Below are 24144 nucleotides of genomic sequence, written 5' to 3' on the forward strand. Positions count from 1 at the left end.
GGGTTAGGCAAATTTAGCTAATCATAGAGGTGTATTTGCATCATCTTCCTCTGAATATAAAAATGACATGTGGGTTTGAGTTCTCAGGCCCACGCGACTGTGGGGCCTTCACCACCGACGATACATGTTGTGTCGCCTTCATGACCAACAATATCGGTTCGGGCCTTGTGCATAGTAGGGTTTCACAGCCTCAACTTCTCCCTCAAAGGGCTCTAGTAGTGTTTTCATTTCATCCATGATTTACACATGTGTCGGACTCAAACCACCTTTGACCATGAAATCTCAAACAGTGCCTTCGCAATTCGAAAGCCTTTTGTCAATAAAGGCTTGGAGGTGGGTTGAATCGACCACAGTTGGAAATTTATTGGCTCCCCAACCTTCCAAGAGACGAAATGATTCTTCTTACTTGTGGCTTTGTTCCCAACGACTAACAAACTAGAGAACCCAATAACAAAAACTTCAACAAAATCGTTGATGGATGCACCGATGAGGTTTAGTGTTTCACAGGAGAAGCATAGGCACATGCAAGAATGGGAGGCATAGTGGAGGTGCAAGAGTGGGAAGATACCACCACCACTGTCACCAGTTCCACCATTCAATAGCCTTAGCCAGAGCTAGGTGTTTTAGAGAGAAACTTTGGTTGGGCATATGATTATAATGTGGCTCCAATTGATCCTCATTCCTTCACAGATTCAATGCATCCTTTCATTGTATTTTGATTTTAGTAACAAAAGTATTGATGGGTCTGCGACTCTGACTCTTGAAAGTCCTTATTCTGGGTATATATATTCATACCAGTTGCCTTGAAATACATGGAGTTTACCATGACACCACTAAATCCTTTTTGTCTTTTGCTTCCATGCCTTTCATTTTGAAAAATCCAAATCCCATCAAGGGCAGTCTTCTTAGATTTTCTCTTACAAATCAAATCTCTTTTATCATTACATTCAAAACCCATCAATCAACTTAAACTATTCAATGGTTAAATCTAGCATAGACTTAAGGGAAAAATTCCCGTATGTCTACGCCCAATGCTAATCTATCCATGCATGTTTTATATTCCCTAGTCAGGACACTCCTAGAGCGAGGATTTGGTATGTGATTGTGCTAAACATTCTTGAACAGATGAGCTTTGCAATATCTATTGCCCATAACTGTCAGATGGCTCCTTCCATACGAGAAGCAAAGGGAGTATGCCCTAATGAGAAGTGGATGATGCATGGAAGAGTTATTGAGCATTTTTCAATGCAACAACCAATACCTCCACATTTGTTTGCATTTGCGGTGGGGAATATTGTTTCTAAGGAAATTGGTCCCAAGACTAGGATCTATTCTAAACCTTGTTAAATTCTGGAATCTACAAAACATGAATTCACAAAAACGAAGGAGATAATGAAATAGGGGGGGAAAGCTCTTTGGTGAATATGAATGGGAGAGATTCGATCTCCTTGTATTGCCCCCGAGTCTCCCATCTGGAGGAATGGAGAATCCCAAGTTGGTCTTCTTAACCCCCACTATCATCACAAGGGATTTGAGTGGTGGGCAGGTTGTGGCGCATGAGCTTGCACATAGCTGGATCGGAAATCTCATCACTAATGCCACAAATAATGACTTTTGGCCAAATGAGGTATTATTACATACACACCTAACTATATCTTACCATATGCCATATAAAACATGTTGTTGAAGATTTGAGTTTTGAGGGTTTAGGGTTTTAAGATTTGGGAAGTGTTTTTTTGCAGGGTTTACGACATATGCAGAGTGAAGAATTATTGGAAGTTGTGGAGGCGTGGAGTGTGTTGCTTTGAACATTGTCTTAGGTTGCTCATATTTGAAGGATGAGATGCTTAGATCCAAAGATAATATGGAATTTTACCAAATTGAGAACAAACCAGGAAGGGGTTGATCCCAAGGATGTTTACTCTCCTGTCCCTTATGAAAAGGGTTTCGATTCCTTTTGTGTATTGAGTGTTAGGTCTTACTTACTCTCTTCTTCATTTATTGTTGTTTTTTTGTATTTGTATGTTGCTCGTTTCGATTCCATTCTCATCTTCCTATGGGTAACACATAATGTCAATGTTGAGTGGGTTTGAAGCTTAGTTTTATTGATGCAACAATCCAAACTCAATCTATTGATACCTATACATTTCTGAGTGCAGGTTGGGTGCCCTGAGTTCGATGAGTTTCTAAAAAAGTATATCTGATGTTTCAAGTTCCAATCCATTGATACCGATACATTCCTAGCTTTTTTGAAGAAGAATCTCCTCAACATAGAGAATAAAGTCGATTTGGATGTTTGGGTAGATGGGACTGGAATTCCACCAGATGTCATGGAGCCCATTTCCACCATCCACAACAAGGTTTTGTCTGCATCACGGAACTTCATTACCGGAAAAATGCCCTATGATGAGGAAGTGAGCAAGTGGCAGGTTCAAGAGTGAACGTTATTTGAAGAGTCTCCCCAAGAAACTAAAGCCATCATAGGTGTGAAACCTTTTCAAATTATCTACACTTTCCCTATTATGATCAATTTGTTTTTCCATTGAAAGTACTTTTACTAAAAAGATAAAAGGGAAAAGTAATGACCATTTCTATTTGATTGACATTTTGTGCCCAAGTTTTCTCAATAAAAGTCAAGATTCAAGACCACCATAATTTTTTTTTATTCTTTCGTTTAGTTGCCTACACCTTGATATCCAAAAACTGAAACAAAGTATTGTATCCATGGCCCCACTGAAGGATTCTTGCACTTGTTTGTTCCCATTTCTTGATTGGAAATGGTTGTGCTCAATAGGGTGGAATACGAATATGCATTTCTAAAATGTTTGTTTTGTTTGGATGCTCCAGTGTGTCTAGCCTGCTGATGCACCTACCTTGCTCTTCCAAGTAACAACAAATATTATAACTGGAGTCTACTACCCGAGGGTACTATCACTAACATTGGCCACCTTCTTTTGATTTTATACAGTTGTGTTACTCAAAGTGAGATACAAATACGTTGTACTGAAATGTTTTCCTATTTGGATCCTTTTATATATCTAGCTTGTTCCAAGTAAAACTCAATTATAACTATCATAATTGAAGCACACTATCAAAGGATTCTTGCGTTTACATTTATTGGAAACAACTTTGCTACTTAAAAGGAAATCATGGATGTCCACCAAATTGTTTATTCTATTTTTAGGTCCTAGCGTGTTCGTCTTGTTTTCAATGTTTGAAACAAAGTTAGTGGTAATATCTAATGCTCTTGCCCTGTTTTGAGATATAAGAGAACCAAAGCTCTAGAAAATCAAACCTTGGTTGTTATGTTCACACCTAACTGATTGTATTATTTGAATGCAAATATCAACTCTAGATTGACGATTTGGATTTAGCATGAGCAACAATTGGCATGTCAAAGTGGCATTTTTGACAATTGTTGCATATTCTGGTTACAAGCCTCTCTTTCAGGAAATCGAAAGATGTTTAAAGGAACAAGAAGAGTGATATTTCTCAAACAGCTCTATACAGTTTTGTTGCAAAGCGACTTAGAAGAAGGGAAGAAGTTTGTTGGAAGAGTGTTTGAGGAAGCCAACAATTTTGCTAACCTTTGTTATGTTGGGCACTAGCATGGCAATTGGAGATGGAGCATTGACACTTGCGATATAAGATTCACCTCTTACATCTATAAAAACTTGATTCATCCATCTGCATTGAACCTTTTGTCAAAATAGTGCAACCAACCCCATTGGGAAGTACCCTTCACAAGATTCAAGAATTGAATGAGAACATGTTATGCAGGGTAGGTTGCTCTTCCATTAAGAAGTTCCATAGTATAGTGAGTTTATTTCAATTAAATTGTGTATTTTTCATCTTTCTTAGTGGTAATATCATATAGAATAGAGGACCCCAACAAGGGAAGCTTGGTGTCTCAACATAACCCATTTATGAAATTCACTAATGAGCCAGTACCCATCTGGGTATGCCTTGCCCTCTCTTTGGTGCATGTCGAAGTAACCTAAAAGACTCTAACTATTTTCTTTCAAAAAGTTGGGATCACAATGGAAGGTCAGTAAGGACCCAATAACCACATAGTTATATTTAAGCTTGGGTCTAACCAATTCATACTCTTTAAATAAAATTTCAAATTTAAAATAAAGATTATTATTGGCAATCCTTTTCCTCACGTAGTTTGTTGGTGTTGAATATAGGATTCAAGTTTTAAATATTATTATTCACTTCACTGAACCATAAAATCATTTCTTTGATGCTTTAACTCCAACTATATCTTACTCTTGTTATTTCAAAATTTTGAGTTGCACAATGCTCTCATTGATTCAAGGAATGTAGACAAATAACCTAAAAATGAACAAGGGTAAGTACCATATAGCTCAATAATGTATTCTTTGACATACAAAGTATTTGTATGTATGAAATATAATTTCTTGCATACTGCTAATGATGGGTTCATTGAAAACCCTGTCCAAACAATATAATCCCTAAAACTTGAAATTCTTGACTCCTTTTTATGCAGATGTTTTTATATCATATAAGTTATAATTCTTGTATTTCTCTTCTTGCTTCAAAGATTTGGAACATCCAAAGTGAGCTTCATGTTCTCCCCTATAATGGTTATGTGGTTCTCTTTAACAACCATTATTGGAGCCTAAAATGTTGGAGTACATTATCCAGGTGCATTCAAGGCATTGTCCCCTCACTACATTTTCTATTTCTTTGTGGAAACTCATAAGCAAGGATGGGTGATGTTGGTAACTGTTTTTTTTTTATGTGTAACACATTTGTGCTCAATTCAATATATTTTATAATGTATGCCATATAAATTTGAAATTATTTTCCTTCTTCTAGTCAAAGCAATATCTTTTTTTTTTTGTAATATATTGTTAAACGCTAATTTCATATCTAAGAGTATATAACCTCTAACCACTTGTTAAAAAAAGAGACTGCCTTATTTGGCCTTTTGTCTGTTTAAAACAGGTGCAGAGGCCATGTTTGTTGACTTGGGGCACTTCAATAGCAGATATATTCAGGTTCAAATGATTTCCGTAATCAAAAAAATTTTTCATCTAAGTTTTATACATGTTCCTTGGACTAGGAACATAAGAAATTCATGCTTCTTACTACATATTGCCTTTTCTATGATGGTTTATGAGGGGTCTTCTCAATGCTGATCTAATTGGGTTCCATACATTTGATTATGTGATGCAATTTTTTTTTGCTGCAGTAGGATGTGGGGATTGGAGTATGAGTTCGACAGAGGGCATATAGGCCTAGAGTATTATGGGTGCACTATAGGGATCAAGATTATGCATATGGGCATACACATGAGTAAGCTTGAGAGTGTCTTGAGGCTTGTTGATGCCGAGTGGTGGATTAGTGAGTTGAAGGAAAATTACGAGGGCAAGATTGTGCTTCTTGGGATTTATGACATGGACATTTTCAAGGGCATAGGATTGAAACTTTTGGCAATGAAATTAGTTGGTGAATTGGTCATGGTGCAGCTTCTCAACCCTTCACACGGTCGAGGTAGGGATGTTTTGGAGGTTCAGGAGGAGATATATGTCACCACAGAAAGCATAAACAAGTCATTCGGAACTGAAAGATATCAACCTGTTGAATTGGTGCATAGACATGTTTTGTTGTATGAAAGGGTTGCATACTACAAAATTGCAGAATGTTGTGTTGCATCTGAAGTCTAGGATGGTCTGAATTTGATCCCATATGAATACATTGTTTGCAAGTAAGGTATTAAAAAAATAGGTTCCATACTTGGAATCACATCCGATAACCCTAAAGAAAGTATACTGGTAGTGTCCAAGTTTATTGGATGCTCCCCCTCTGTAAGTGGGGCTATTTGTGTAAATCTATGGAATATTAAAGCTTTAGCTAATGCTATGAATACTACCATTACATTGCCAGATGCTAAGAATCAAACAAGACACAAATGAGACATGAAAATCATTTTAGGTATGTCAGCATTGTGGAGTAGGAGTATCCTCTCTATGGACAGAGATGATCCCTCTAGCCCAAGAGTGGGTCTAGCTGCAAACAAGACAATCCAATGTAAATTTCCTTAGATTAGAATCAAATAAGAGGGCCTACCTCTTATAACGCTAATCCACTTGATGGTGATCTTGATTCCTTGCTCCAGCTTCCTTTCATTCAAATACCTGAACAAAGATGCAAGAAACAACAACAAACGTGATATCATAAAATCGAATTCAAACTACTTAAAAGGTCAAGGAGTTCTAAGCTATAAAATGTAACATTACGCACGATATAAGAAATAAACCATTAGTTGTATTAAAATAAACTTCAAAGAGAAATACAACCGAAGCCTTGACGTTGCAAGTTCCCTTCGACGTGTCCGGGTTCCAGCACCACTATAAGCATCTCATGATTCACCCTCAAAACAATGGAAGTTCAAAGCCTCTTCCCCTTTGCTCAAAATCAAATAAAACTACAAACTTATTCTCCCTTCACACACAAACTAGAAGGCTAAAGTTCTCAAGATGGCTATCAAGATTTGCAGATTATTTCATCCCTTTCATTAGCTAGCTGAGGTTGTAAAATGAGGAGTTTATATAGCTTTGATAGAGGGGAAATGGATCCTCTTATGATGGGAGAGGCCTTATCCCTTTTGGTTTGTTCCATTTTAATAGGGGAAAGGAGCCCAAACAGTCTCTCTTGGCTCTATCTTGCTCAACCATTTACCAGACTTCTGTTCATGAAGCTTCTAGACCTGGAAGCTTCGACTCCATTTTTAAAAACTTGCCAAAAGAGGGTCGGCGCGGGTCATGAATGGCTTACCAACGTTGTTCGGCGCTAGGCCCAGTGTTAGACTTTGCAAATCGGCATAGGGAAGAAACTAAGTGCTAGCACTGGTCTTGAAAACTGAGTTTGAAGGAATATTCTTGGGAAATGATGTAAGAGGGAAATGTTCTGCAAATGAAGAGGGATGTAGGGACATGTTCTTCATGGCAGGAAAGCACATGAGGGTCACTGTAGAGGTCCTCCAGGATCGAGGAACGGGGAGTATAAAGACAATGACAAAATGTTGTGTAACAGATATCCCTAAAGCATGAAGGCCGAAAAAGAGTGAGGGGTTAAATTCTTTACGAGTAGATGCATGGAACTGGAAACTATCGTTGGAAAACCTGCAAGCAAGCATAGATACATATACATCACTAAAATCTCTGATACATGAATTGCAGTATGGACATAGCCATCCAGAAGAAGATCATGTAAATGGATCCAAGGTATGGGCGCAACCATCCAGTAAGAAGGATCATATCAAACCCAAGGTATGGTCACAACCATCCAATAATGAGAAGGATCACATATAACAGACTCATGGTATGGTCACAACCATCCATTTGAAAGAGACATGTATGTAAGCATGATCATGTCACATTGCTCTGCAACCTAGACTTGTGTAATCTGAGCCCAGGGTCTTGCGCTCCAACACGACCTGATCAAAGTACAAATTCTAGCATGCGAATAGATGTGTTGACGTCGAACATGCTAGAAAATTACTTGATTACCAATCAATGATGTGAATTGTTAACAAGTGCGAGAGAAACCACCAATAATGACAATGGCTCTCAAGGTACTAGCAACACAATTCATAGAGTGTGAATAAGGAACTGAAGTTGAACACCTATGAAGTCACTCGATCGAAAGCCAATAATGAGAACTTGTCATCGAGTGTGAAGAAATTGCCATTAGGGCATGCAAGCTCTAAGGTACTAGAAGGGAGTCTCTCGGCCAACTTCCCAGATAATGAGCTGAAGTCGACAGGAAGTGACCTTGTTGAAGGAGGGCCATGATGTATCCCACATCATCGACACGAGACAAGGGATGCAATGATTATGGATGATACAGAGAATCAGGAATGAGTGTAAACTGCAAAAGGATTAACTCTTGAACATATCGACGACACGACTTCAGAGTTTGGAAGCTTTTGGATCCATAGGATTAGAGTTCATGGTGACGTGGCAGAGATCATATGGAAAGGCAAAAATGGCGGCCCAAACCCAAGAAGGTCAATGATGAAGAGGGATATCCCAACCCAACATGAATCAGAAAAGTGTCATGTTCAAGAGTGACAAGTTGCTGATACAACTAGTAAAATTTTTCCATTTTATCCCACCTTTTCTGGCAGGTACCCCAATTATTTTTTATCACAAGCTTGAAGGGGATAGCATATGCTTATAATGTAAGTCCATCCTTCGGATAGATCCGACCTATTAAGATTAACGAGCCCTAGGAAGGAGAATATCGTGTCCGTCATGGTGACGAATATAATGTCATTAAAGTTTAACGAGTTCGACAAAGGGAAAACTCAATATCCTTCTCATGTTTAGAGACTTTGAAAGAGACACGGAAAATAAAACTCCAAAAGTGCCTTTTCATAAAGTTGTCTCTCAAGCCCGAAAAGGTAGAAAACAACTCGAAAGAACCTCTTGATCATGTCAGCCAAGTAGTACCTTTTTTCGTAAATAGTTTATCCCAACTCGAAAAAGGGGTAAACATATACTGGGTAAACAATGTTTCGAAACCATTTACAAGGTCAAAACGACAAGAACTCAACAATATTTTCATGTTTTGAGAGTCAAAAAGGGCTTAAAGCAGACTCCCCATTTTTATTTTCTTTAATGAGTCAAAAATGGAAAAATACTCTGTGATCTTTTCATTTCAGTTTTTTATGAGTCAGAAAAAGAGCTTAAATATGACTCTAGTTTCATATCACCATCAACGAACCATCTGATCTGGATTTAAATAGGAACGCAACAAATTACAGAAATAACCATAAACACAAAGATGCATCGGAAATAATACTTCATTTCATTAATGTAAAATACTAAAATATGCTTACAAACAGAAATGGAAATAAACAAGTTAGGGCGATGGTAGCTTATCTCTAAGAAGAGATGTGGCGGCTACATGCCTCTAAACTATGTTACAATGAGGCTCCAAGGCCTATTTATTGTTGAGAAACAATGGAAACACCCAAACATCAAAAATCCTAACCCTAGAAGATGAAACGCCAAACTATGGGCCCCGTTTGGGTAAATTGGTGCATCAACTTCCCGGGGTCGTAACTTTGGCATACGATCTCCGTTTGACACGCACAATATCTCATTAGAAAGATCTATCCGAGAACTACAACTTTGGGGAGAGAAACATCTGTCCATGTACCCAGGTTGCTCCTATTTTTCCCAAAAAAAGTCGTTTAGGGCCTCAAAACGGCTTCGGAAGTTCAGGACTCGAAAAACTGCTAAAAATAGTAAATTGTGCTACTTTCCTGAAACGCTGAAAGAAACAATGGTGGGGGTCCAAGTGGACTTGGTGGGTTTCCACCAATATCCACCTGGATCACCATCACCTATCGCTGCACAAGAAACAAATGCATTATCCATTTCTAAGGAAAAATGGCGAAAAAATGCTTTTTAAAACCTTAAAACATGGTGAAAAGTTTATAAAAAGGGAAAAAGTAAAACATTTTTTACCATTTACCTTTTTTACCTCATTTGGAGCAATTTTTACCCACTTGTGCCCTAAATCTTCAGGAGCGGATTGTTGCAGATCCAGGAGGCCGATCGTTGAACCGTTTATTGCAGGTAAGAGTTGTGGCCCTACTCTTTGTATTGATGCTTGTTTTTCATGCATTTAACCACCTTTTTTTTCGAGTTTTAAGGGACTTTTGGCAAAATTAAATAGCCCTCGGTCGGCGCGAGATCCAGGCACAAGACTGCACCGATTGGGGGATTTTAGCACGGGCTCTTGTGCCATCAGCGCACCTGTTTTAAAAACAGTCGCGTCGGCGCGGCGAACTGAAATTTTTCAATTTTCATCCAATTTCATTGCCTTAAATCCAAAATTTCTCCTTCAAGGACTGATGTTAATTTGAATGTGGGGTTTTTGCAGGCAAATTATAGCAAGAAAGATGGTGATCAAGTGGAAAGAACATGAGCATGAAAGAATAGATTCATTGGCATTGGAAGATCTGAATTGTTTGGATGCATCGAGGAACTATGGGCTCCTCAAGTTCTTCCTTACACCGGGCCTATGGGCTCAACCTGAGCTACTACAATACTTGATCAGTTTATGGGACGTTGGACAGGAGGTATTTGTGATCCATGACCAAGAGCTGGAGCTAGAGACTTTAGATATTTACTTTATTACTGGACTGTCTCGCAGAGGGGAACCGGTCCAATTGTATGGAGGCAGGCCCATCGGGGCGAGTGTAAACATGCTCCTTGTCAAACATTGCCTGGGAGCTCTAAAGTCTACAAGCGGCAATATCAATATCATGTCGATAAATGATCTTGTATTGAAGGTGCTACTCTTAACCATCAACCGAGTGGTTGGGGCTCAAGCACTACACAAGTCCAACAAATCTAAGTTCCAGTATGTGGTAGATTGCATGGCGCCCGCTGCCTTCAATTGGGCGGAAGCCATGAAAGTGAACATGAAATGCCAATTATCCAAATGCAAGGCAGGGAACCTGAGGCAATTTGGATATGGTTATGTTCTGGTGACTTTCTTCCTGGAACGGATCCCACTATTCCACTATCATCTAGCGAAGGTGAACCCCCTAATGCCACGAGATCCACGGATGGTCCATTGGGGCGAGCTGATGCCCAGGACTGGAGGGGGCCAGCACATGTCGTACAAGCCCGCCTTCTTCGTGTGGCTCAGACAACAGTTGATCATGGTGGAGGATTGGCCATACAGCGGGACTGACTTCCATGGTGATCCTGACATGCCACTCCCAGAGGGAGAAGACTTTGATGATGGAGGTGAGCAAAACAATTTTGGTTTTTGTTTTTTATTATTTTTTGCATATATGTATTCGTGACATCTTGATTTTGTAACTGCAGATGTTGGACCAGAAAGACTAGCGGGGATGTCCCCTATAGCTAGACATGTGGCTCGACAGTTCGAGGTTGCTCCTTATCAGGAAGGAGTGGACAACGAAGAGGAGATTGCCCGAAATCTGGAGGGCCTAACCAGAGGAATCCCAGAGTATGCATGGATCGAGGACATTCCTTGTCGTTATCAACGACACACAGTGGGAGTGTTAGATCAGATTCGATGATTATTGACTCGTGTAGTACGAGCAATAACATGTTATCATGATCACCACACATAATAGTCCATAGTTTAGCATTTATAGTTTTGAGGCCTGCGAGCCACGGATGTATTCAGAACACATATATTATTTTTTGGATGTTGATGTATCACACTCAAACATTATATATATATATATATATATATATATATGTATATATATATATATATATATATATATATATATACATGTATATATATGCACATATATATATATATGTATGTATGTATATATGTATATATATGTACATATATATATATATATGTATATATGTATATATATATGTACATATATATATATACATACATACATATATATATCTATACATGTATACATATATACATGTATACATATATATATCTATACATGTATACATATATACATGTATACATATATATATACATGTATACATATATATATACATATATACATATATATATATATATATGTATACATGTATAGATATATATATGTATGTACATATATACATATATATATATATATATAGATATTTCCTGTTTATTGTGATACAATGTTTTTTTTTTCACATATTACGTAAATGTCTATCTAAAACATAATTAGCCAATGCATATGTTAATGTATTCATATGTCTAAGAATGTGATGATATGTGATATAATCAAAATTTATTTCCAATAGACGAATACGCAAATACATTCTCAATATCTTAGGGTTTCTGACAGAATATTGCCCATTGAGCTGAAGAACAAGAAGTTGTGAATCAAGGTTAACAACCATTTCTCAAATGTCAAGAGCAATTGCTTCTGACAAGAGTTCGATAACTGCACTATATTCAGCAATGTTATTAGTTGTTTGACCCAAACAAATACCTTGAAGATCAATCAAATCACCATGAGGGGCATAAATAGCCCATACCGCGGATGATAGATTTCGGGTACTACGGCAAGCACCATCAACAAAACCGACGTAAGGAGTCACAAACATCTGCAAAGCAAGTGAAGACATAATAAGCAAGAAAGTTGCTTGAAAAAACACCAAACCAAACTGCACAAAAATGAATAACACACTTATGTACACAAGTAACCATGCGAGATGACTCACACATAATACTTTTTGAGGTACAACCCATTGCGGGGCTTGCTCAAAGGGTTACCCTCATAATCAATTAGCTCATAGGCCCCTTTTTGTAATACACGCTTGACAATATAAGGCCCATGCCACATGGGTTCAAATTTACCTGCCCCTAGCTTATCGTTAGCTTGGTCATACAACAAGACCAAATCACCTTTAGAAAAATCATGAGGAGAGACTGACTGATCAAAATGGGATTTAACTCGCTTTTTTCTGAGCTTCAATGACTAAAGCAGCGAGACGGTGGGTTTCATCCAGTCGTTCCAAATATAGGAGATGCTCTTCTTGAGGTGAGGTTTCAGGGAGTAGTTCGACAACCAATTTGAGTGAGGGAATTTCACACTCAATCGGTAGGGTAGCTTCCAGACCATAGACGAGATGGAAAGGTGTGAATCTAGTTGTGTCTTTAGTCGAGGTTCGGTAGGCCCACAGAGCTGAAAAAAGCATGAGATGCCAATTGGATTTGTGCATCCCAATGGTGCACTGAAGCATAGTAACTAAAACTTTGTTCATTGCTTCAACTTGGTCGTTGGCTTGAGGGTAATACGGAGTTGAGTTGTCGTGACACAAACCCAATTTCGAAGTCAGCTCAACCATCATATAATCACAAAAATGGGAGCCATGGTCAATGACAATGGCTTGAGGCACTCCAAACCTGGAAATCACATGATTGAATAGAAATTGCGCCGCCGTTTTACCGTCAGCTGAATATGTAGGCATCGCTTCAACCCATTTGGTGAAGTAATCCACGACAATGATAATATAACCATGTCCCTAGGCCGAACGAGGGTTACATGTCATAAAATCAATGCCCTGTTTGGCAAAGGGACCAACGGTAATGATGGGGTGAAGGAGACTAGTGGCATTTGCAGACAACAAGAATGCAATCCTTAAAAATGGAGGGCCATAAGTAACCAGTGCGAAGGATCTTTTGAGCAGTGGCATAACCAGACAGATGACCACCACATGCGCCAGAATGGTAGTCATTTAAGACTCTTTCAGCCTCATTGAGAGTTAAACATCGGCGAAGAATAGAATCAACACCAACATGGTATAAAGTATCCCAAATGATGTGGTAAGGTTGGGATTGATCCCGAATGCATCGGCGATCATCCTTGGACAACGCAGACCAGAAGGTAGAAGTTTGGAGATACATGATGATATCACCATACCAAGGATCGAGAGTGCTAATCAGAAAGAGAGTCTCATCAGGTAACTGCTCATTAGCACCAGCAGGGAGAGAAGCAGAGGGAAAAGAGCAAATCAACTCAACAAATACAAGTGATTTCTTCGATTTGGCAGTAGTGAACACCAAATCGAATTCCTGGAGGATAACAATCCACTTGGAATATTTTCCCCCAAGCAACTGACGAGTCAAAATATAAGTCATGGGGTTGCAATCAGAAATCACGGTTGTAGTGCGGAGGAGAATATAATGTCGAAAGCATTGAATAGCATGAACAATAGCCAAAGCTAACTTCTCGACGTAAGCATAACGGGTCTCAGCATCGAGGAGATTTTGACTAAGGTAATAAATGACATGTTCATGACCTTTGTCGTCGTCTTGTACCAAAACCATAACAATAGTGCTAGAAGCTGCAGCTAGATAGAGGAAATAATCACGATGATAGTTCGAAGGGTGAAATAAAGGAGCATTAATGAGGACAACTTTCAAGTCATCAAAAGACTTTTGGGCAGTCTCATCCCAACGAAACGGAGTTCCTTGCTTAAGCAATCAAGTGAACCCTAAAGCTAGCTCAGCATAGTTAGGCACAAAGCGACGAAGGAAATTTTCTTTCCCTTGCAGACTCTGTAATTGATGCAACGAAGAGGGAGGGGGTAGATTAACAATAGCCTCGAATTTGAGAGGATCAAGACGAATACCATCCTTTGAAACAATGAAACTAAGAAGTCGCTCGAACTCAATGCAGAAGACACACTTATGCAGATTAAGCCGAATGTTATAGTGTCGACAATGAAGAAAGATTTGTTGAAGGTGATTAGGATGGTCATGATGCTTATGTGAATGAGCAGGAAGATCATCCAAATAAGGTTGAATGATGTTTTTAATGTCATGAAAAGCATAAGACATCGCCCATTGGAAAGTAGCCCCAACATTCTTAAGGCCAAAAGGGAGCTTTTTATATGTAAAAGTCCCCCACAGACAGATAAAGGCGGTCTTGTGTTGATCAGTGGGCGCAATGTTTATTTGCTTTAACCAGAAAAACAGTCCATAAAGGAGAAAATCTCACTTCCATCACATTCATCTATAATCTGGTTTATATGAGGAGTGGGATAATTGTCCTTTGGACAGGCATGATTAATATCACGATAATCAACACAGACCCGAATGGTGCCTTGTTTCTTAGTCACCAGTACAATATTGGACACCTAATTTGTCAGAGGTATAGGATAAATAAATCCAGCTTTAAGAAGTTTTTCAACTTCTCCCTTGATGGCGGCCGCTTTTCTAGGGTGCACAGGACGAAGTCATTGATGAATGGGCTTTGCATCAGGATAAGTTGGAATTTCGTGCATGACTATACTTGGGTCAATGCCTGACATTTCTTCATAGGAGCATGCAAAAAAATCATGAAACTCTTGAAAAAGACGAATATAAAGCTTGATCTCATCAGGAGAACAAGTTACCCCAATATGAACGTTTTCAACGATACCAGGCTTAACAAAAATGTCAATAGGCATCGTTTGGGTAATATTACCCATGTTCCCTTCCTACCAAACTTCATGGGTCATGATAGGCGTCTGTAGTGGTTCGGTCAGAAAATGAGAAGAGAAATTCTCAAGACAGGTAGACATGGCTCCTTGGCCAGGTAAGAACGAGGAACGATGATGAGTTTCATTCCAAGGTGCTTCCTTAAGAGACATAAGTTCCCTGATACTTCCGTCAGTAGGAAACGTCTCGATTAAGAGATCGGAAGAATCTGAAGAACCGAGCCAAGGGGATTGAGAATAGGCTTCAAGTGATGTACTCAAAGTAGTGTGATCAGTAGATATCGAGGCTGAAGCCGAAACAATATCCACATAGTTAATTTCGGCAGGGCTTATTGGCATGACATCGCCCCATGCATCAACTTGATCAGGAGGAGGAATGATCCAAGTATCAGACTTAACTGAGATCATGTTAACTGAGGCAGCATGCAGAGGTGGGAGAGCAAAAATATCCATCAAGGCAAGATCTTTGAAAAGTCCAGCCCCCACATTCTCATATGGAGCACCGGTATGCTTCACGTAAGGAACATTGCCATTTGAGGAAGAAGAGGCAAAGAAAGATAATTGGTCGACTGTGATGATTTTCCCTTGATGAGGAAAACGGAGCACGTAGAATAGAGAAGAGGCTACAACATGCATGGCATGGGTCCAACTCCACCCAAGTAGAAGATTATAGTTAAGATTTGCATCAACAATTTCTACTTCGACATTAACTGTCTTACCTTCTGAAGTAATGGAAAGATTAGGAAGGACACTGAATGGTCGAGAATCGTGTCCATCAAAGGCTTCCAACGTGTTAGGTGATTGGTTTAGGGTAGGAGAACTGATTGCCTTCCAATAAGACACGGATAGGATGCAGGTAGAAGCACCTTCATCAATAACGGTCCTGTGAATTGTCTTTTCATTAATGATCACTTGAATGAGAAAGGCAATTTGATGAGGTAAGCGCGGAACATGGTTTTCCAGGTCAAAGCAAATAAGGTTTGAATTAGATGGATCAACACCTCCAATGACCGACAATAATGCTTTCCGTTTATAGGGACAACTTTGAAGGACCTCGAGAGCATGCATAGTTGATGGCGCCTGAGCCAAATCCTCAACAATATTATAGTGCTGAGCGGCTCGAGAGTTTGCATTATATGAGGACTTTCGTAGCACTCCTCGAGAGGGTGGCTGGAAAACAAAATCAGGATTAGGTCGCTCTATATGGAGAGGACCGAAGGTCGATGGGATAAAGGAGGAAGGGGTACTTTCTTTCTCTTTCCCTGCTGTCGAGGTTTGATAATCTTTAGATCTGGTAGCCACATTTATAGGAGTGCTCATTATAAACACTTAGGAACCTGAGGGAATGAAAGACTGAGGTTGGTCTACCATTTGGGTATGTTGGGATGGAAAGTATTCTTTTAAGACAGTCGGGGTCCCTTTAAGCAAGCGATTAACTTTAGATCGTCGGGGATAATCTTTAGTGTAATGATCCTTCTCACAGATGAGGCATGGATACTTCGAATTTCTTTGAGAAGCATCACCAACAGATGACTTAGGAGGGCCCTATTTCGGGGCATCGGCTTTGGCCTTGCCTTTGCCCTTCTTTTTACCCTTAGAGGATTTGTCCGATGTGGTAGACTGGATAGTGTGAACCTCAGAGGTTTTACCAGGACTAGGTGAATTTCGAGAGGGATCATTGGAGCCAATGTTCGAGACTGACTTCTGCTTGGAAGAATATTTTGTGGGGGTCTGAGACATGGAATCAATCACTCCATCAATAGGTGGCGTATCCGGAGACTTCGATGCTTTCAGATCAGATGATGGTCTTGGAGAATCGGGTAAAATCTCATACAATGTGCCAGATTGCGAGTAGACAAGGTCTAAATACTAGGCACGAGTGTTGGCTTGCTCCTCAGTAACAAATCCACCCATAGCTATGTCCTTAGCAATTTTGCTGACGAATGATTTTGTGAACCATTCTGTCAATAACTGATCAGCAATTTCAAATTTGATCAGGTGACGTCGACGTCTCCATTCATGGATGTGATAAGAGATATGGGTCACAGTGTCTGGCTTAAGTGACATAAGCATATAGGTGCCAGTTTCATAGCGAACCGACAGCTGGAAATGAGTGAGGAAAGCCATAGCGAGAGTGTTGAAGTCATTGTAGGTACCTTGAGGCAATTCGATGTACCATTTCACGCAGTCCCTATGAGAGTTCTTTGAAAAAGTCGTAGGCGGATAGAATCATCAACGTATGAATTGGAGGAGCACCAGAGGTGATATGTCATCACGTGGGCTTGTGGATCCTCCTTTGCTTTTCCCTCAAATTTTGGGAAATCGCTTAGAACCTTCGTCGGAACTAGAGGCCAGTAAGGCGAATGAAGGATAGGATCATTGGTGAGCCTTGAAACATCTGGTAGTTCCAACGTGGCCAAGAATGGAAATTGTGTATTAAAAGGCATTTGGGGCCTTTGAATAAACCCGAACTGCGGAATCCCTCCTTGTTGGTAAGGATTTTTCCCCCACAGTGGAGGATTTTGTCCATATGGAATCTGATTTTGCCCCCATTTTAGGTTACCTTGCCCGTAGGAAGGATTATGTCCTAGGTAGACTTGGTACTGTCCTGCCATAGTCCCTTGATAGGCATATGGGTTAAAAAGCTGTTGAGCTTGTTGACCTTGGATGTAAGGATTTTGAAACTATTGACCTTGGACATACAGATTTTGCACTTGCTGCCCCTGGACATAAGGATTTTGAACCTGTTGCCCTTGGACATAAGGATTTTGCACTTGCTACTGCTAGACATAAGGATTTTGAACTTGCTGCCCTTGGACATAAGGATTTTAAACTTGTTGCTGCAGGGGTTGACCTTGCCCTTGCAAAGGTTGACCTTGGCTTTGAACGGGATGACCTTGCTGATATGCATAGATGGCCTGTTGCTACAGAGGTTGGTTTTGCTGCTGCAAAGGTTGACCTTGTGGTTGCTGCAAAGGTTGGCTTTGTTGTTGCACAGGTTGACCTTGTGGCTACTGTAAAGATTGCCCTTGTTGCTGCAAAGGCTGGCCTTGCGAGGACGAAGGTTGGGAGGATTGTTGAACAAACTATGTCTACGGCTGCAAAGGTTGCTGTGACTATTGCAAAGGTTTCCCTTATGGTTGTAGCAGTTGTCCTTGCTACTGCAATGCTTTCCCTTGCTGCAATGAAGGTTTCCCTTGTTGCTACAAAGGTAGCTGGACAGTTCTTGGATAGTTCCCGAATTGAATCTGACCATACCCACCAAGCACAACGGATTGGCTAGGCTAAACATAAGGCCCATCTTGAGGAATGTAAGGTGGGGTAACCAAGGCTTGTGAACCATATGGAACATAAGCCGGTTGGAACAGTCCCTCAACCATGTATGGCTATTGGTATTGGATGTTAGCTAACCCAAATGGATCCACAGGGTTAGGAATAGTGCCGTAGAAAGGTTGATTCATTCCAACCATGTGAACTTGTGATCCACTCATATTGGTTTGGCCTGAGATCATAGGGATATTTAGATCTTCCCCCCCAGGCGGTGGCACAGTTTGTCCCCTCACTGGAGGGGTAGAAGAACTTACCGTGATCGTCAGTTGAAACAACGAAACAAGCGGGGAAGGAAGGGTAGGTTGAACCAGAATTGAAGTGACCACAGTACATACAATCGGCTGAGAGGTCATGTTCTAGATGAATAGACCTGATGTAGGCATAGTGCCAGAAGACCAGATAAGATTCTGATACAATGATGAGGCACTGGGAGTGCCCGAAACCAACTGAGCTAGAGAGGTATAACCATGCGACAATAAAGGCTCACTAAACTCAAGATAAACGCTAGACGGGATGGCTCCTATGTAAGGGAAACCTTCTGGAGGGAACTCATATGGCTGCTCATCACCCACTTGAGGAGTGTGAGTGGCAGAAACTTCCGACTGACTCGGAGAGGAGACTGGAATTTCGCCTTTTGACTCCATAGGAAACAACTAGCGATGAGCCGAAGATGAACGAGGAGACAACTCCAACGGAACACCAGGCTGATCATACAAACTATAAGGATGCTATGGAGATACCACAAAAGGGTCTATAACTAGTCCTTGTGGACTATCAAAAGTCTGAGGACTCTCAGGAGTCTGGATAGGATTATCAGGGGATTCTGGGCTAGATTCATAAGGTGACCCAGTATCTGATGGAGGCGGACGAGAAGAAAAAGGTGAAATACTTACAACAATTCCAATTTCAACATCTTGATCCTAAAGTGACTGCGAAAGTTCAGGGAAAGTTTCTCTGTATGACCTTCCAGTTGAAGGAGAGGAAGAGGAATGAGGCAAATCTGATGGTTCAGCCACAATGACTTTGTCTCAAACAAAATAGAAGAGATATTAATTTCAAGGCTTTAAAAATATATTAAGGATATACTCACGATGTGGTCCAGAGTAAGACTATCAAGAATGTGATGTGATCGTGGGAAAAAAAATTTAAGATGTTGAAACAGACTGATGCCTTTTCATGTTTTAAGAGTTGAGAAAAAGGCAAAGATGACTCTAGTCTCTTTCGGTTTGAACGAGCTCAAAAGGACAAGTGCTCGATGATATTTTAAATTTAAAGAGTCAAAAATACCAAAATGACTGCTCAGGATAATCTAGGCAAAAGGGATTACCAGGTAACTGTGAACTACAAAATACCTCAAGGCAAATCGAGAAGTACGGGCAGACAATCTCCTTGAATGCTGTGTTCGGTTTATCACGTTTATAAGGTGGCAGACTCGACTTCTTGGGGGTAAAGGATTGCAAACCTAGTGGGGTCTCCCTTTATATATGCGATGGTACGAGGAGCATAAGTTCATACTAGCGTTGTCTAATGCCAAAGCGAATGATAACTGCTAGGTTTAAAGACGTTGGAACACGTCCCTAGCCTAGACCTCTAAATGTGAGCGTTTAGTTTCAAATGTACCTTAGGTTAATTGAATATATTTTAAAAGTTTATCTTGAAATTAAGTCTCAATTTTTAGGCCCTATCAATGTCACCTGAAAAAATCTTATGTGCAACTATATGAGACAAAACCCTTTCAATTCGATGAATGCTTACACTAATTGAGAGAAGAGAAAACAATCAATGCAACAAACAAACAATCGAAATAAGATGACTTTTCACTACTTCACTTTTCAAAACAAAATAATGAAAATTCTTTCCACTTCCTACTCTTCCTATCAGATGCACTTCAACTAGTCCTTTTAACAATAAAAGAAGTTCATTTGATTTCAAATGCTCATGATGATGTAATTCTAGCTTTCAATGATGCCAATCAATGCAACATATTAATTAATCAAACTAGAATGATGTATTTTCTTCAATGGAATGTTAAAATGAATCTTTCACATAAACATTTCAATGAATATTTCCAAACACCTAAACATCAATCAAATGCAAAACACGACAAGAAGAACTCCTTTCAAATCAAATGCAAAGATTCAATCGAAACAAACCGAGCAATGTGATCTATGCTTGGAAAAGAGACATTCAACAAGAGAAGAGTAAATGAAACTTTTTCATTTGTTCAATTGAAACCAAAGCAAGATAGATGCAAGGACTAAGAAATGAAATGCACAAAGCAACAAACCAACAACTCGACTTGATGAGCAGACAAAAAAATGAATGGACAATGCCCTAGATGGCATAGGGACACAAACCATCCAAAAACTCAAAAAATCAAGTAAGGCAATCTCAAACCAATCAAGCAAACAAATCAAGCTAACAAAGCATTCTAGCCAGGGAGAATACAGGCAAACAAGCCAAGAAATAGAATTTATGAGGACAAGACACACTGGCAATGATTTAGGAGAAACCTTGATTTTAACCTACAGGCATCGACGCGATTGTTTAACTAGCAACAAGTGCCAGAAGGGGTTGTGGCACAATTGTTCAAAGGGAACTCACACTGTCGACGCGACTGTCAGAAAATTAACAACACTGATCAAGGGATTCTTAGAAAAAATAAAAAAAAATCACAAACCAGAACTAGACCTGTCACTCTAAATTCAAGAATCAAAGTAGCAGATGACTTGAAGTACAGATTACCAAAGAGAAAGAGTGAAACAAGAAAAGTTGTCACAAATCATGAAATGAAAAACAATCCAAAGAGAGGGATGGATCCCCAGCGGAGTCACCAATTTGTGGAGTAGGAGTATCCTCTCTGTGGACAAAGACGATCCCTTTAGCCCAAGAGTGGGTCTAGCCGCAAACAAGACAATCTAATGTAAATTTCCTTAGATTAGAATTGAATAAGAGGGCCTACCTCTTATAACGCTAATCCACTTGATGGTGATCTTGCTTCCTTGCTCCAACTTCCTTTCGTTCAAATACCTAAAACAAACATGCAGGAAACAACAACAAACGTGGTAGCATCAAATTGAATTCAATCTACTTAAAAGTTCAAGGAGTTCTAAGCTATCAAATTTAACATTACACATGATATAGGAAATAAACCATTAGTTGTATTAAAATAAACTTCAAAGTGAAATACAACTAGAGCCTTGACGTTGCAGGTTCCCTTTGATGTGTCCGGGTTCCAGCACCACTATGAGTATCTCATGATTCACCCTCAAAACAATGGAATTTCAAGGCCTCTTCCCCTTTGCTCCAAACCGAATAATACTACAAACTTATTCTCCTTTCACACATAAACTAGAAGGCTAAGGTTCTCAAGATGGCTATCAAGATTTGCAGATTATTTTGGCCCTTTCATTAGCTAGCTGAGCTTGTAGAATGAGGACTTTATATAGCTTTGACAGAGGGGAAATGGATCCTCTTATGATGGGAGAGGCCTTATCCCTTTTGGCTTGTTCCATTTTAATAGGGGAAAGGAGCCCAAATAGTCTCTCTCAGCTCTATCTTGCTCAACCATTTACCAGACTTTCATTCACGAAGCTTCTAGACCTAGAAGCTTCAACTCCATTTTTAAAAACTTGCCAAAAGAGGGTTAGTGTGGGTGATGAATGGCTTTCCGGTGTCGTTCAGCGCTAGGCCCAGTGTTAGACTTTTCAAATCGGCTCAAGGAAGAAACTGAGTGCTAGCACCAGTCTTGAAAACTGAGTTTGAAGGAATATTCTTTGGAAATGATGTAAGAGGGAAATGTTCTGCAAATGAAGAGGGATGTAGGGACATGCTCTTCATGGTAGGAAATCACATGAGGGTCACTGTAGAGGTTCTCCAGGATCGAGGAACTGGGAGTACAGGGACATTGACAAAATTTTGTGTAACAAGCACTCATTATGTAGCCTTTTGGGCCCAGAGTTTCATATGACACTTGCAAAGAACTTGTAGAGAGAACTACAGAAATTGATGTTATAGACTAGGATTTGGATTGGGATCCACAGTGGTGCATGTTGATTATAATTTTTGTACGCTTTCAATTGAACATATTGTATCAGCTTACAAAAGGAGTAATAGATGAGCCATTCTTTTGGATTATGATGGTACCATGATGCCTCAAACTTCAGTTAACAAGATTCCAAACTCAAATGTCCTAATAGTCCTAGACACCCTTTGTAATGATCAAAAGAATGTGGTCTTTATTGTAAATGGATGAGGGCAACAAACTTTCAATGATTGGTTTTCAACCTATAAAAATCTTGCGATTGTTGAAAATCATGTTTATTTTTTAAGGTATTTGAACTTGTTGATGATGTTAGACCCACCAACATTCAGGGGGTCTCCCCGATATGAAGTCCCAATTAGAACTCATACTGTTTGGAGTAGGACCCTCATTCGAAATACGACCTGATTGTCGAAGCAGTGGGTTTTAATGATGTGCTTTGGTTGTAATAACGCATAGAGTGTTGTATTCGTGACTTTTGGAAACAAGTGTGTGACTCTGTGAGGGTCAAGTGAAATGCATGGAGGTTCTAACACGATGAAGGAAAATGAGTGAGCCCCTTAGAAGCCTGTAATAGTACACAACTTGGAAGGAACACACAAGCATAAAGACATCATGAGTTAGCCTACATAATAGTTCACAAGTTAACCACGACGGAAAATAAACAACAACACACATTCAAAAATATTCATACTAATGCAAATGAAATAGTCCGTAGGCGTAGCATAAGCGAAATAACATATATTTCAAACATAACAAGAATAGTCCTACTATATTCACAACATATGCATGAAAACGTGTCGGCTTTGAGCTTTTACTAAAGTGAAAGTTCTAGGCATACATATACCATTGACGAACCACTAGTCCCAATAGTGGAACAAGAAGTCTACACCTACTCCTCCACAGAAAGATACTCCCTCTGTGCTAGAGAGAAGCCAAGGCTCTCAACAAAACTTCCAAGCTTCTGATCCTAAGCTAAAAGGCTAGCCAAAATCTTGGCTCCCAAATGCCCTTTACATGAGTTATGAGGACATATTTATAAAAAAGGGGGGTGATTGTTCATCTCCCTTTTGTGACTCTTGGACTTCTCTCATGACTTTTAACTTCTTTACAAATGACACTTCACATTCCACAAATTGACACTTGGAATTCCACTTACAAATTAATTATAAAACAATATTACAATATAATCGTACCCATATAGGAAAATTTTTTGTAAAGCCAACTAGACAACCTAATAAGACAAATAAGTTAAGCTTGAGTTGGGGGAAACTCAAGCTCAACAACTTTGAATTGTAGGTAGGTCATATGATGGTGCCAAGCTTTGTACTGCACGATGACTTCGACAAGCAATAAGTGGGCTAAATTATATTCATCTTTCTATTTTCATGAGCATCACTGTTGTCAACGACGGGTAGTGAATCCAACAACCGATCAACCACAGCGTATGCATACTCTCCAGTTGTTGCAGTTAAAACTATGATTTCGTACAATCTTGTGCCACCCAGGTGCTGTATGAGTTCGTCCACCCCCGATCTTTTCAACACGGAAAATGGTGTAGAACAATCGTTAAGCCTTATGGAAGAATCATAGCCGTTCGACATCAGTCTTGTAGTTGTATGCACCAGTGTTCCATCTAAATCTAAGACGAGTGTTTTTCTATTTGGATTTCCACCTATCATGGGAGGCAAAACTTCATTTGGATTTCCTCCAACTACTCCATTATCATTACAACCTAATTCTTACATTCCCTTTAAATACCTATTGCATTCTGAATCCTTAATTCCCATCTTT

At 39.6% G+C, this 24144-nt stretch overlaps 2 pseudogenes; both read left to right on the forward strand.

Moving 5' to 3' along the window:
- Nucleotides 1–246: 246 nt before the first annotated feature.
- Nucleotides 247–3608, forward strand: LOC149204561 (leucine aminopeptidase-like; annotated as a pseudogene).
- Nucleotides 3609–5145: 1537 nt separating this feature from the next.
- Nucleotides 5146–23943, forward strand: LOC149204562 (alpha,alpha-trehalose-phosphate synthase [UDP-forming] 6 pseudogene; annotated as a pseudogene).
- Nucleotides 23944–24144: the final 201 nt, after the last annotated feature.

The sequence above is a fragment of the Pinus tabuliformis genome, chromosome 1_2, assembly GCF_031772625.1.
Source record: "Pinus tabuliformis cultivar Carrire ecotype Pingquan chromosome 1_2, CPIR1, whole genome shotgun sequence".
Lineage (NCBI taxonomy): Eukaryota > Viridiplantae > Streptophyta > Pinopsida > Pinales > Pinaceae > Pinus > Pinus tabuliformis.